We start from the raw sequence: 12760 nt of genomic DNA, 5'->3' as shown, positions 1-12760 counted from the left end.
TTTGAGGTTATTTGATCAATCTATTACTTTTGCAAGTGTATTTGCATTTTCAAACATTTTCTCCCAAACAGAATGATCACATTTATAAGTTCAGCTAGGTACTCTGCCCACTAATAAGCCACAGTGCCTGTTTGGGAAGGTCCAAAGTGGAAAAATTCAGGAAGAGCTGAGAGCGGAGACAAAAAACACATAAGCATTTACTTGGAATATTAGGGAGGCAGAATACATTTTGGAGGACACTCAGACCAGTCTCCAATGAGATAAGTAGCTTGACCAAAATCCTAGAACTTAGGCTCCTTTTAGTCTTCTCCTGACTAACACAACCAAGACAAGCCTCAACAAGCTCTTCTTAGTACTAAGCATTTGCCTCCAACAAAGCTTCTAATCTGACTCACGATTCTTCAGAGTTCACCTTTGAGGGAAACATTACTGTGTCCTAGGGAAACAGAGGGCTTCCCAGCTGGCTCAGCAGTAAAGAACCCACCTGCAATGCAGGAGATACGGGTTCGATCCCTGGGTGAGGAAGATCCCCTGGAGAAGGAAATGGCAACCCACTCCAGAATTCTTGCCTGGAGAATTTTATGGACAGAGGAGACTGGTGGGCTGCAGCCCACGGGGTTGCGAGAGTCCTACATGACTGACAACCACCACCACAGGAACATAGAGGGACTTAGAATTAACACTGATTCCTCCAGCTCCCTTTCTAAAGAAATCTATTTCTTTCACTAAGTTCTGAGTAAATATGACTGTCAAAGCCAAATGCTTCCCATAAAAACGTCATTCTTTTCTCTAAGTACTTTAAGCGATTTGAACAAAACCACTTTAAACTCAGTTACACAATAGTTTTACCTACAGCATTTTAAAATAGGACAGCACTTTAACCCAGAGAAATGGATATCTGATGGTGAACTTGGAAGCATGGCAGCAAGTGAATAGTGGAGAGAGATTTGAGAGGGAGAGGAAGGTTTATAAGGTCCTGAAAATCATAGCAAATATTCATTTATTTGTTTAATCTAGTGACCAAGCCAATCATGGTGGCTGAATCAGGACAAATGTATGGAAGGATTTCAAGAACCTGAAACATATGCTGTGCTTCTTTCTCTTATAAAACGTAATAGGTCAAATGTGAGTAGTTCTAATCACCCCTTGGGCATCAAGATTCTGGTCGTGCTAACATGTATGCCTATTCTGAAGGAAGCTAATGGTTTTTTTCTATAAGAAAACAGAAGGCCATGTATTGTGCGCCTCCTATGTACTCTTCTAGGAGTCTTACAATGTTACAAAGCAGGTAAAGCGCCAGCTTCATGGGCATATGACAAGTGCGATCAGATAGAGCCTTTCTCTTAATAGCTCTGTTGTTGCCATGTTGAAATTCTTAATGATTCTAATTTTGAGCATGTGTTTTGTAAGTGAAGTTCAGTGGGACAACAGGGGATGCACATGAGCAGAATAAATACATGCATGTGTCAACTATAACTTGCCACTCCAGTCACATAGCCTTCATGGCTTCCATGACATGCTTATTTCCCTTTGAGTCTCACTAAAACTCAATGCACAGTGGGGCCACCAGAATTCTGTGCTCATGTTCCATATGACACAACTATGTCATATGTGTCAGTAGGGTCACTGATACATCGGAGTCCATGCCCTACCCTTTTGAATGGGGCCTTGCTTGGAGCACAAGCAGAAGATAATGGTGTTCTAAGAAACATGAAGAGCAAAGGGACCCAATCATATACTTTTTTAGTCATGTTTTTTAATCATGTTACTTCCCAGTAGCACTAACGCTAAATATCATGACATAGTAAAAAAGGGAAAGGTAAGGCAACCCACAGTTGAGTTCATTTCAGACCTTTCCTCCTCATCACTAAGTTAGACCTAAAGTATATTGGTATAACATGCACATATAAAGAACTGAAATTAAATGTTAGCTTTGTGCAGCTTTTTTCCCCACTGTTCTGATAAGAATGAACTATATATGCATGTACAAGCTATGAAATACTAATGATTCCACATACAAATTAAGTGCCCTTATATTTATATTTATGGGCTTCTCAGGTGGCTCTGATGCTAAAGAACCTGCCTGCCAATGTAGAAGACATAAGAGATGCGGGTTTGATCCCTGGGTCAGGAAGATCCCCTGGAGGAGGGCAAGGCAACTCACTCCTGTATTCTTGCCTGGAGAATCCCATGGACAGAGGATCCTAATGGGCTACAGTCCACAGGGTCGCAAAGAGCTGGACATGACTGAAGAAACTTAACATGCACACAGACATACTTGCATTTACAACTATGTATTGCAAATATGTATTGGCATTACATAGAATAAAGATGAATGGTCAGATCCAAGTTAATAATTTAAAATATTTTTATGAACTTACAATGATTATACCATTATGTTTTATAAGCTATAAAATTTTATAAAGGAAAAAACACCTTATATATCAGTACTTTAATAGCACTTTTTTTCCTGCTTTTTTAACAAGGAGCCAGGCATTTTCCTTTTGCTATAGCTGGCCCTGAGTTGGTACCATTACCCCTCATATATATAAGAAAACTGAGACTCGGTGAGATTAAGTAGCTTTCCCAAGATCACAGAACTAGCAACTGGCAGACAGACACCAAGACTCAAACATAAGCCTGACTCCAAAGATATTGCTCCTCTACCAGTTCATACTGCATCCAAACAGCACCTGGGATAAGAGCCCAGAGAAACTACAGATTCAGGCTTGGGGCTGAATCTGTTGCTTTAACTCCTGTCCAGATAAACTTGTTTGGAGCAAAGATTTTGGCTAAGAGCCCCCTTGTGGTTCAGACGGTTAAGAGTCTGCCTGCAATGCAGGAGACCCAGGTTCGATCCCTGGGTTGGGAAGATCCCCTGGAGAAGGAAATGGCAACCTACTCCAGTAATCTTGCCTGGAAAATCCCACGGATGGAACATCCTGGCAGGTACAGTCCATGGGGTCACAAAGAGTCGGACACGACTGAGCAACTTCACTTTTTTCACTTCACCTCACATACTACAAAGTAGCTGTAAAGTTAAGAAGGCTGTTTTAAGAAACTTCTAGCAGTCTTTTCATTCATCTGTGATCTTTCTTGTTTCTCAACTACAGGCTTGAGGTCATCAATTCAAATAGAAGTTTATCAAGCTCAGTTGTCAAATAAGAACCTTCAGTTATCTTTCAAACTCTTTTTTTCTCAATCTCACATATTTCTAAATTTCATATACTAAGTCACATGAAAATACTTTAACATTTTTATACTGTCATAATTACTAACTGAACAGTCCAAGGAATCATGTTAGTGTGACTGCAATACAAATTTTTCTAATGACTTCTGCCCACTCAATATTTGCCTGATATTTCATAAGCATCCTGTTGTCCACAAGATCTTAGACCACTAATAATTTACCTTCTCGCTTGAGCAGGCATTTTCTTAGATTGACAGCAACAGTTAGTAAGGCCCCTCTCTCAACTTTCCCCTTAGCACTTACAAAGTCAGAGTCAGCAAACATATATGCTAACAATAGTTAAGGGATCATAATTCTTCACAAACTATAAATGGTCAGTGAGTTATCTTTCTACCACACCTGAAGGGGGAAATGTGTTTCTAAAGCTAAAAAATACAGATATTTCCTTTTATCTACTTTAAATAGAAGTCACCATCCATGCTTGATGGTGACACATATATATGCATATGTATACACATATATATGTGTGTATATATACACACACATTCACTTTTTACCTCTATATCGTGAAGCTGCTGCCATAGCTAGAAATGTGAAATACTTATGTCAAAAACTTTATCACAGCAACTCTTCCTTTGAGACTTTCAGAGAACTGAGTATAATTTATAGATATTTCCAGACATAGAACACAAACACTGCTGTCAAAAAAATTTCCTCTAAGAATGATGCAGCAAAGATGTTACTGTCAGAAAAGCAATGAATTCTTCAATGATAATTTCTATAATACATTCCTGAAAGTATAGGAATAACACTACATAAATATTCTTATTTGAGCAACTTGAGAAGACATGCATAAACATAAACTGTATTTATAGGTTTAAAAATTGCACTACATGAAATCCTGAAAAATATTCCTTTTGATTTTTTAAATCCATGGAGTCCCACTGCTAGCTGAAGAATAAAATAAAAAGTGGAGGATGCAAAGACACACAACCAGGGACTTCAAAACAAAACTAAATGTAGTCTACCATCATAAAATGACTTTCAATAAGAGAGAAATTATAATTTTCCTCATGCCAAAAACTGCTCATCTGGTTCCCACAGCTCAAGAGCCATAAAATATTCCAAGAGGGAAAAAAATAGTGAGTCTACTATATAAGAAGAAACTAAAAGCAAATGATATTCTAGAAAATAGAGCCTGAGAAAATATGATTCTAATTTAAAGATGCATACACTATATAGTGATGAGTCCCTAGGTTCATGCCCACTAGATCCAAAAACATATCAGTGTTATTCCTAACCCAAAATATTAATTTAATAATTTATAATGAGAAGTGGACCAGACATTGCTGAGAATGTTCAGTACATTCAAGAGGACAAATTAAAGTCTGATGGTTGTTTATGAGGCTAGAATTAGAAAAAGGATTGGTGCTTCCTTACAGAATAGGTCCAAAACTCTGGGATCTGAATTTTAAAATCCTTTCTTCTTTCCAGAATATTTCTTTCAAAAGAACCTGTCACTAGAAAAGGAGTACCCTGCAAAACATGATAGGTTCCAGGGATCTTTAAAGTAATCAATAATAGAACTATAAGAGCTATTTAAGGAACTCTTAAAAACACTAGAGTAAATCCCTAAGTTTTCAGGGAGAATACTTACAGTCTCCCATAAAACATCTCCTCATTTTACTATAGAAACACCCTGGTGATTGGCTCCAGCCACACCACAATGCTTCTGGGCTGAAGGTACTGCTGGAGTCCATCTTCAAAGCCTCCAAGAGTCCCATCTATCTGAATGTTTCTCCCCTCTTCAAAAGTAAAACCTGACTCAGGTAGACCCAACCAAGAACGTTTCTTTGCCGTTGCTTTTCATTTACTTCCTCCTCCCACTTCCTCAATCAAATTCTTATCTCAGCTCCTTTTTTCTCCAGAAAGCTAAATCACTTAATGTCTGATAGTGTGTTTAATATATTATTCTTCCCAATGGGTTTGCATTTTTACCAGGTAAAATGCCTGTGTAGACATATTTCAGGCTTCAGGGCCTCTGATAAGCTCATGATTTTTTAAACTTCAAGTATCTATAAGAATCATGAAGAACTTATTTAAAATGCCAGTCTCAACTCCTACAGATTTTTAATTTAAGGTAGGACAAAGAAACCGGAACTTATAACAAATAACCTGCCCCCAGGCTCTGTGATGCTTAGGTGAGTAATCTGAAGGACCACTCTTTGCGGAAGTGCTGCAAAACGAGGTCTTTTTTGATTAAGGAAGTCTAGATATCAGAAATCATTGGCAAGTATAGCTCCCTCCCTCTCTCTTCAACCAGTATCAGCACCTCCTTATAATTAGAGCTATTTATTTCCTAACCAGTTATAATTATTCTACTGCTCACCCTGCAAGTCCAGGCCTATAAGTGTCCACTCTGTATGCCAACAGGCATACAAATTGCACCTTGATTCAGATGGACTTCATGTTAAAGTCAGGCTCTTGCTCTCAAGTTCTGAGATTTGTTCTAGTGACACAGTTGATCTAAATGCCATGATTCCTGGCTCGAGGTTCTTTCCTACTATGTCCTCTCAGCATTTGCCTGCCCTCTGGGCTTTCCAAGCTCCACAAACTGTCAGTCTCTGATGACCACAGACTGCATTTTGCTGATCAAGAACTTTGATGCTGACCCTCCTAAGCCCCTCTTTTTCCAGGGTTGGTTAATGGACCACTCACATCTTTTAAAATCTGGGTACCTAGGGGTGGAATCCAGAAACACACGTTTAATAAGTTCCTCAGGTGTACTCAATGTAAATATCATTGGTGTTAAGCAATTTCTCAAAATTGCCTAATGATAAAAAGCATCAGGACACTGAAAAATAGTTTGCTAGACCTCACCATCTGGTGATGCTGAAGGGTGAGGGGGTAAGCTTTATTCTTAATAAGTGTTCCAGGCTAATTCTAATAAAAGCAATTTGAGAAACCCTGACCTAAAGTAACAATGTAAGATTTTAACATCAGGATATCTTTACAAGTTCAGATATATTATTCTGAATATTAAAACTAGGAGCATGAAGGTGGCTGGTATTAGAAAGGTAATCAGAAGATAACAAGTAGCTTAACAGGAAGGCTTGCACTTAAATTTCATCTCTCACATGCAAATATGTTAAGTGGCAATGAACAGATTTTTAAGTAATACTTGAATACTTAAAAACTCATGTTGCAAGAGAAGATTTTTCAGTTTCCTTTTAAAAGATTAATTACTTTGGAAGAGTTTTCCCCATGAACACATCAAAAAGACATCTACATGTGGAGCAATTCTCACTAATAACAGACTGGAGACTCGCACAAAAACTCATATAACCAAGGCTGTAAGAAAAATTCACATGGAGTCAGATAGGTCGGGAAGAAAAGTGGTAAGTTTGGGACCTGGGCCCCTGGCAGGGAACAGAGAAGAGGAGGGGGGTTACACAGTCTTCGAGATCTTCCCTGGGGAGTGAGTGGTATGAGCCACATATTTGTGCAGCCCACCCCTGGGGTCCAACACTAGTAGGTCAAATGCCCTTAGTTGGTTTGAAAACCAGTGAGACTGATAACTGTAAGAAACCTAGTTTCCACTCGTGAAAAGCATTCACACACTAGATTACTCCCAAAACAAGACAGAAGAAGCAGAGTGAAACTGCCCAGGACTCCGTCTCAGTTTCCTGTGACCATCAGAGCACATGCCCCAGACTGAGCCGAGCACACGCTGTGGCCCATCTTGCTCCGTGACACAGCTCCACACCAGGGCAAAGGCTGCTGCAGCCAAGGAAAGTGTGCAGTTTTGAGGGGTAGAGCTGGCTCCCACCTGGAATGGCATCTGAGCAGTATGAGGTTAGCTATTATTAACACTTGCAGAGACAGCAAATCAGGAGTGGTCCAGAATGGTGACTGGTGCCAGAACCACCCCAGCACATACCCCAGTCCACACCAAGCACCTACTCCAAAACTTCTTGCTCAGTACTGCTCTCCTCTGGGCTGAAGGTGCCAATGCTAGGAAAGTAGAGAAGAGAACCAGCTCAGACCCAAACCTCAGGGCTTCTGCTCCAGCAGTTGGGGACCCAACCCTGCCCCTGCTGGAGTGATGTTGGCCACTAAGCAGAGAGGAAGCCCCAGCTCACATCTAGCCCTGGATCTAACCCCTCCACCTCTGGCGCCACCTCCTACTAAGGAGATAGGTGCAAGCACACACTGTAGGAAGATGCAGCTTATGCTTAGTTGAGATCCAGCTCTCCTACCAAAGTCACTGGGCACATGCAGACTGCACAGGAATGCTGCTATAATACAAAAGAACACTCCTTAAAGACCAAGATAGGTAACAGTCTCACATAATTTCACAGAAACAGAGAAAGTTAAGCAAAAGGGAAGGGAAAGCATAAATTTGTTTCAAATGAAAAAAAAAAAAAACAAGAAAAAAAAACTGAAAACCAATAAGACAAAGATAATTTACTAGGTAAAGAATACAAAGCATTAATAATAAGAAAGCTCATCAGCCCAGGTTGGATGCATAAGACAAGTGCTTGGCCATAGCAAAAATTAACAAAGCTAAAAGCTGGTTTTTTGAAAAAATTAACAAAATTGACAAACCATTAGCAAGACTCATTAAGAAACAAAGGGAGAAGAACCAAATTAACAAAATTAGAAATGAAAATGGAGAGATCACAACAGACAACACTGAAATACAAAGGATCATAAGAGACTACTACCAGCAGCTCTATGCCAATAAAATGGACAACTTGGAAGAAATGGACAAGTTCTTAGAGAAGTATAACTTTCCAAAACTGAACCAGGAAGAAATAGAAGATCTTAACAAAACCATCACAAGCAAGGAAATCGAAACTGTAATCAGAAATCTTCCAGCAAACAAAAGCCCAGGACCAGATGGCTTCACAGCTGAATTCTACCAAAAATTTAGAGAAGAGCTAACACCTATCTTACTCAAACTCTTCCAGAAAATTGCAGAAGAAGGTAGACTTCCAAACTCATTCTATGAGGCCACCATCACCCTAATTCCAAAACCAGACAAAGATGCCACAAAAAAAGAAAACTACAGGCCAATATCGCTGATGAACATAGATGCAAAAATCCTTAACAAAATTCTAGCAAACAGAATCCAACAACATATTAAAAAAATCATTCATCATGACCAAGTGGGCTTTATCCCAGGAATGCAAGGATTCTTTAATATCCGCAAATCAATCAATGTAATACACCACATTAACAAATTGAAAGATAAAAACCATATGATTATCTCAATAGATGCAGAAAAAGCCTTTGACAAAATTCAACATCCATTTATGATTAAAACTCTCCAGAAAGCAGGAATAGAAGGAACATACCTCAACATAATAAAAGCTATATATGACAAACCCACAGCAAGCATCACCCTCAATGGTGAAAAATTGAAAGCATTTCCCCTGAAATCAGGAACAAGACAAGGGTGCCCACTCTCACCACTACTATTCAACATAGTTTTGGAAGTTTTGGCCACAGCAATCAGGGCAGAAAAAGAAGTAAAAGGAATCCAGATAGGAAAAGAAGAAGTGAAACTCTCGCTGTTTGCAGATGACATGATCCTCTACATAGAAAACCCTAAAGACTCTACCAGAAAATTACTAGAGCTAATCAACGAATACAGTCAAGTTGCAGGATATAAAATTAACACACAGAAATCTCTTGCATTCCTATACACTAACAATGAGAAAACAGAAAGAGAAATTAAGGAAACAATACCATTCACCATTGCAACAAAAAGAATAAAATACTTAGGAGTATATCTACCTAAAGAAACAAAAGACCTATACATAGAAAACTATAAAACACTGATGAAAGAAATCAAAGAGGACACAAATAGATGGAGAAATATACTGTGTTCATGGATTGGAAGAATCAATATTGTCAAAATGGCTATACTACCCAAAGTAATCTATAGATTCAATGCAATCCCTATCAAACTACCAACAGTATTTTTCACAGAACTAGAACAAATAATTTCACAATTTGTATGGAAATACAAAAAACCTCGAATAGCCAAAGTAATCCTGAGAAAGAAGAATGGAACTGGAGGAATCAATCTGCCTGACTTCAGACTCTACTACAAAGCCACAGTCATCAAGACAGTATGGTACTGGCACAAAGACAGAAATATAGATCAATGGAACAGAATAGAAAGCCCAGAGATAAGTCCACGAACCTATGGTCACCTTATCTTCGACAAAGGAGGCAAGGATATACAATGGAAAAAAGATAACCTCTTTAACAAGTGGTGCTGGGAAAACTGGTCAACCACCTGTAAAAGAATGAAACTAGAACACTTTCTAACACCATACACAAAAATAAACTCAAAATGGATTAAAGATCTAAATGTAAGACCAGAAACTATCAAACTCCTAGAGGAGAACATAGGCAAAACACTCTCCGACATAAATCACAGCAGGATCCTCTATGACCCACATCCCAGAATTTCAGAAATAAAAGCAAAAATAAACAAATGGGACCTAATGAAACTTAAAAGCTTTTGCACAACAAAGGAAACTATAAGCAAGGTGAAAAGACAGCCCTCAGATTGGGAGAAAATAATAGCAAATGAAGCAACAGACAAAGGATTAATCTCAAAAATATACAAGCAACTCCTCCAGCTCAACTCCAGAAAAATAAATGACCCAATCAAAAAATGGGCCAAAGAACTCAACAGACATTTCTCCAAGGAAGACATACAGATGGCTAACAAACACATGAAAAGATGCTCAACATCACTCATTATCAGAGAAATGCAAATCAAAACCACAATGAGGTACCATTATACGCCAGTCAGGATGGCTGCTATCCAAAAGTCTACAAGCAATAAATGCTGGAGAGGGTGTGGAGAAAAGGGAACCCTCTTACACTGTTGGTGGGAATGCAAATTAGTACAGCCACTATGGAAAACAGTGTGGAGATTTCTTAAAAAGCTGGAAATAGAACTGCCATATGACCCAGCAATCCCACTTCTGGGCATACACACCAAGGAAACCAGATCTGAAAGAGCCACATGCACCCCAATGTTCATCGCAGCACTGTTTATAATAGCCAGGACATGGAAGCAACCCAGATGCCCATCAGCAGACGAATGGATGAGGAAGCTGTGGTACATATACACCACGGAATATTACTCAGCCATTAAAAAGAATTCATTTGAATCAGTTCTAATGAGATGGATGAAACTGGAGCCCATTATACAGAGCGAAGTAAGCCAGAAAGATAAAGACCATTACAGTATACTAACACATATATATGGACTTTAGAAAGATGGTAACGATAACCCTATATGCAAAACAGAAAAAGAGACTCAGATGTATGGAACAGACTTGTGGACTCTGGGAGAAGGCGAGGGTGGGATGTTTCAGGAGAACAGCATTGAAACATGTGTATTATCTAGGGTGAAACGGATAACCAGCTCAGGTTGGGTACATGAGACAAGTGCTCGGGCCTGGTGCACTGGGAAGACCCAGAGGGATCGGGTGGAGAGGGAGGTGGGAGGGGGGACTGGGATGGGGAATACATGTAAATCCATGGCTAATTCATATCAATGTATAACAAAAACTACTGTAATGATGTAAAGTAATTAGCCTCCAACTAATAAAAATTAAAAAAAAAATAAATAAATAAAACCACATAGCTAGTAACAAAAAAAAAAAAAAAAAAGACAAGTGCTTGGGGCTGGTGCACTGGGAAGACCCAGAGGGATGGGGTGGAGAGGGAGGTGGGAGGGGGGATCGGGATGGGGAATACATGTAAATCCATGGCTACTTCATGTCAATGTATGGCAAAAACCACTACAATATTGTAAAGTAATTAGCCTCTAACTAATAAAAATAAATGGAAAAAAAATAAAAAATAAAATAAAGAAAGCTAACTGATATTGGGAAAAGAATAGATGAGCACAAGAAGGATTTTAACAAGGAACTGGAAAATTTAAAAAGAACCAGACAGAACTGAAGAATACACCAAATAAAATGAAGAACACACTAAGAGGAATTAACAGCAGACCAGGTGATACTGAAGAAAGCATAAGTGATCTGAAAGGTAGAATAATGAAATCATCAATCAGAACAGCAAAAAGAAAAACAAATTTAAAAAATAATGTCAGTTTAATGGGCCTCTGGGACAATATCAAGCATATCAACATTTATATCATAGGGGTCCCAAGAGGAGAAAACAAAGGGAAAGGAGTTGAAAATGTATTTGATGAAATTATGACTAAAACATCCTGAAACAGAAGAAGGAAACATTTATTCAGGTACAGGAAACACAGACAGTTCCAAACAAGATGAACCCAAACAGACCCACATCAGGACATATCAAGCAAAGGAAATAAATGCAAAAAAGGTGGGGGGCGGGGGGGGGAGAACCTGATTAAATTTAAAAGCTTTTGCATGCAAAAGAAACCATCAACAAAATGAAAAGGCAACATAGTGAAAGTAAAAAAATATTTGCACATGATATGACTAATAGGGGATTATATTAAAAAACATAAAACAGTTCATAAAACTCAACATCAAAAAAAAACAAACAAACAATTTTAAGATGGGCAGAGGACCTAAATAGACATTTTTCCAAAGAGGACATTCAGATGGCCAACAAGCACATGAGAAAAATGCTCAACATTGTTAACCATCAGAGAAATTAGAAACACAATGAGATTTCCCTTCACACCTGTCAGAATGGCTATCATCAAAAAGAACACAAATAGCAAATGTTGGCAAGGATGTAGAGAAAAGGGAACCACTGTACACCACTGGTGGGAATGTTCATTGGTACGGTCACTGAAAAACTGTATGGAGGTTTCTTAAAAAACTTAAAGCAGAAATACCATACAATCCAGTAATTCCACTGCTGGGTATATATCCAAAGAAAATGAAAACACTAATTCAAAAAGATACACACACTCCCACTCTTCATAGCAGCATTATACATTTGCCAATATATAGAAGGAACCCAAGTGTGCAACCACAGACAAATGGATAAAGAAAATGTGATATATATAGATATATATCTCCACACATGCATACGGTAGACCATTCGCCATAAAAAAGTAAAATTTGGCCATTTGCGACAACATAGACAGACCTGGAAAGCATTATGATTAAAGTCAAAGACAAATGCTGTATGATATCACTTATATGTGGAATCTAAACAGTAAAACAAATGAGTATAACAAAACAGAAACAGACTCACAGGTGTAAAAAACAAGCTAAATGGCTACCAGCAGTAACAGGGAAGAAGGAAGAGGCAAGATAGGGGTAGGGGATTAAGGGGTTACACACTGCTATGTATAAAACAAATAAGATACAAGGATATATTGCATGGTACAAAGAATATAGTCAACATTTCATAATAACTATAAATGGGGTATAATCTATTAAAATATTGAATCAGAGAAATTGTACACCTGAAACAAATATAATATTGCCAACTATACTTCAATAAAAACTTTTAAAAATAAGATAAAAGGTGAATTACTTCAATTCTTTAAATCATATTCTGAATTTAGCTTGTAAATAAAGTAAT

Source organism: Odocoileus virginianus, chromosome 16, assembly GCF_023699985.2.
Source record: "Odocoileus virginianus isolate 20LAN1187 ecotype Illinois chromosome 16, Ovbor_1.2, whole genome shotgun sequence".
Taxonomy (NCBI): Eukaryota; Metazoa; Chordata; class Mammalia; order Artiodactyla; family Cervidae; genus Odocoileus; species Odocoileus virginianus.
The sequence above is the reverse complement of the archived record's forward strand: the minus strand, read 5'-3'. Positions refer to the sequence as shown.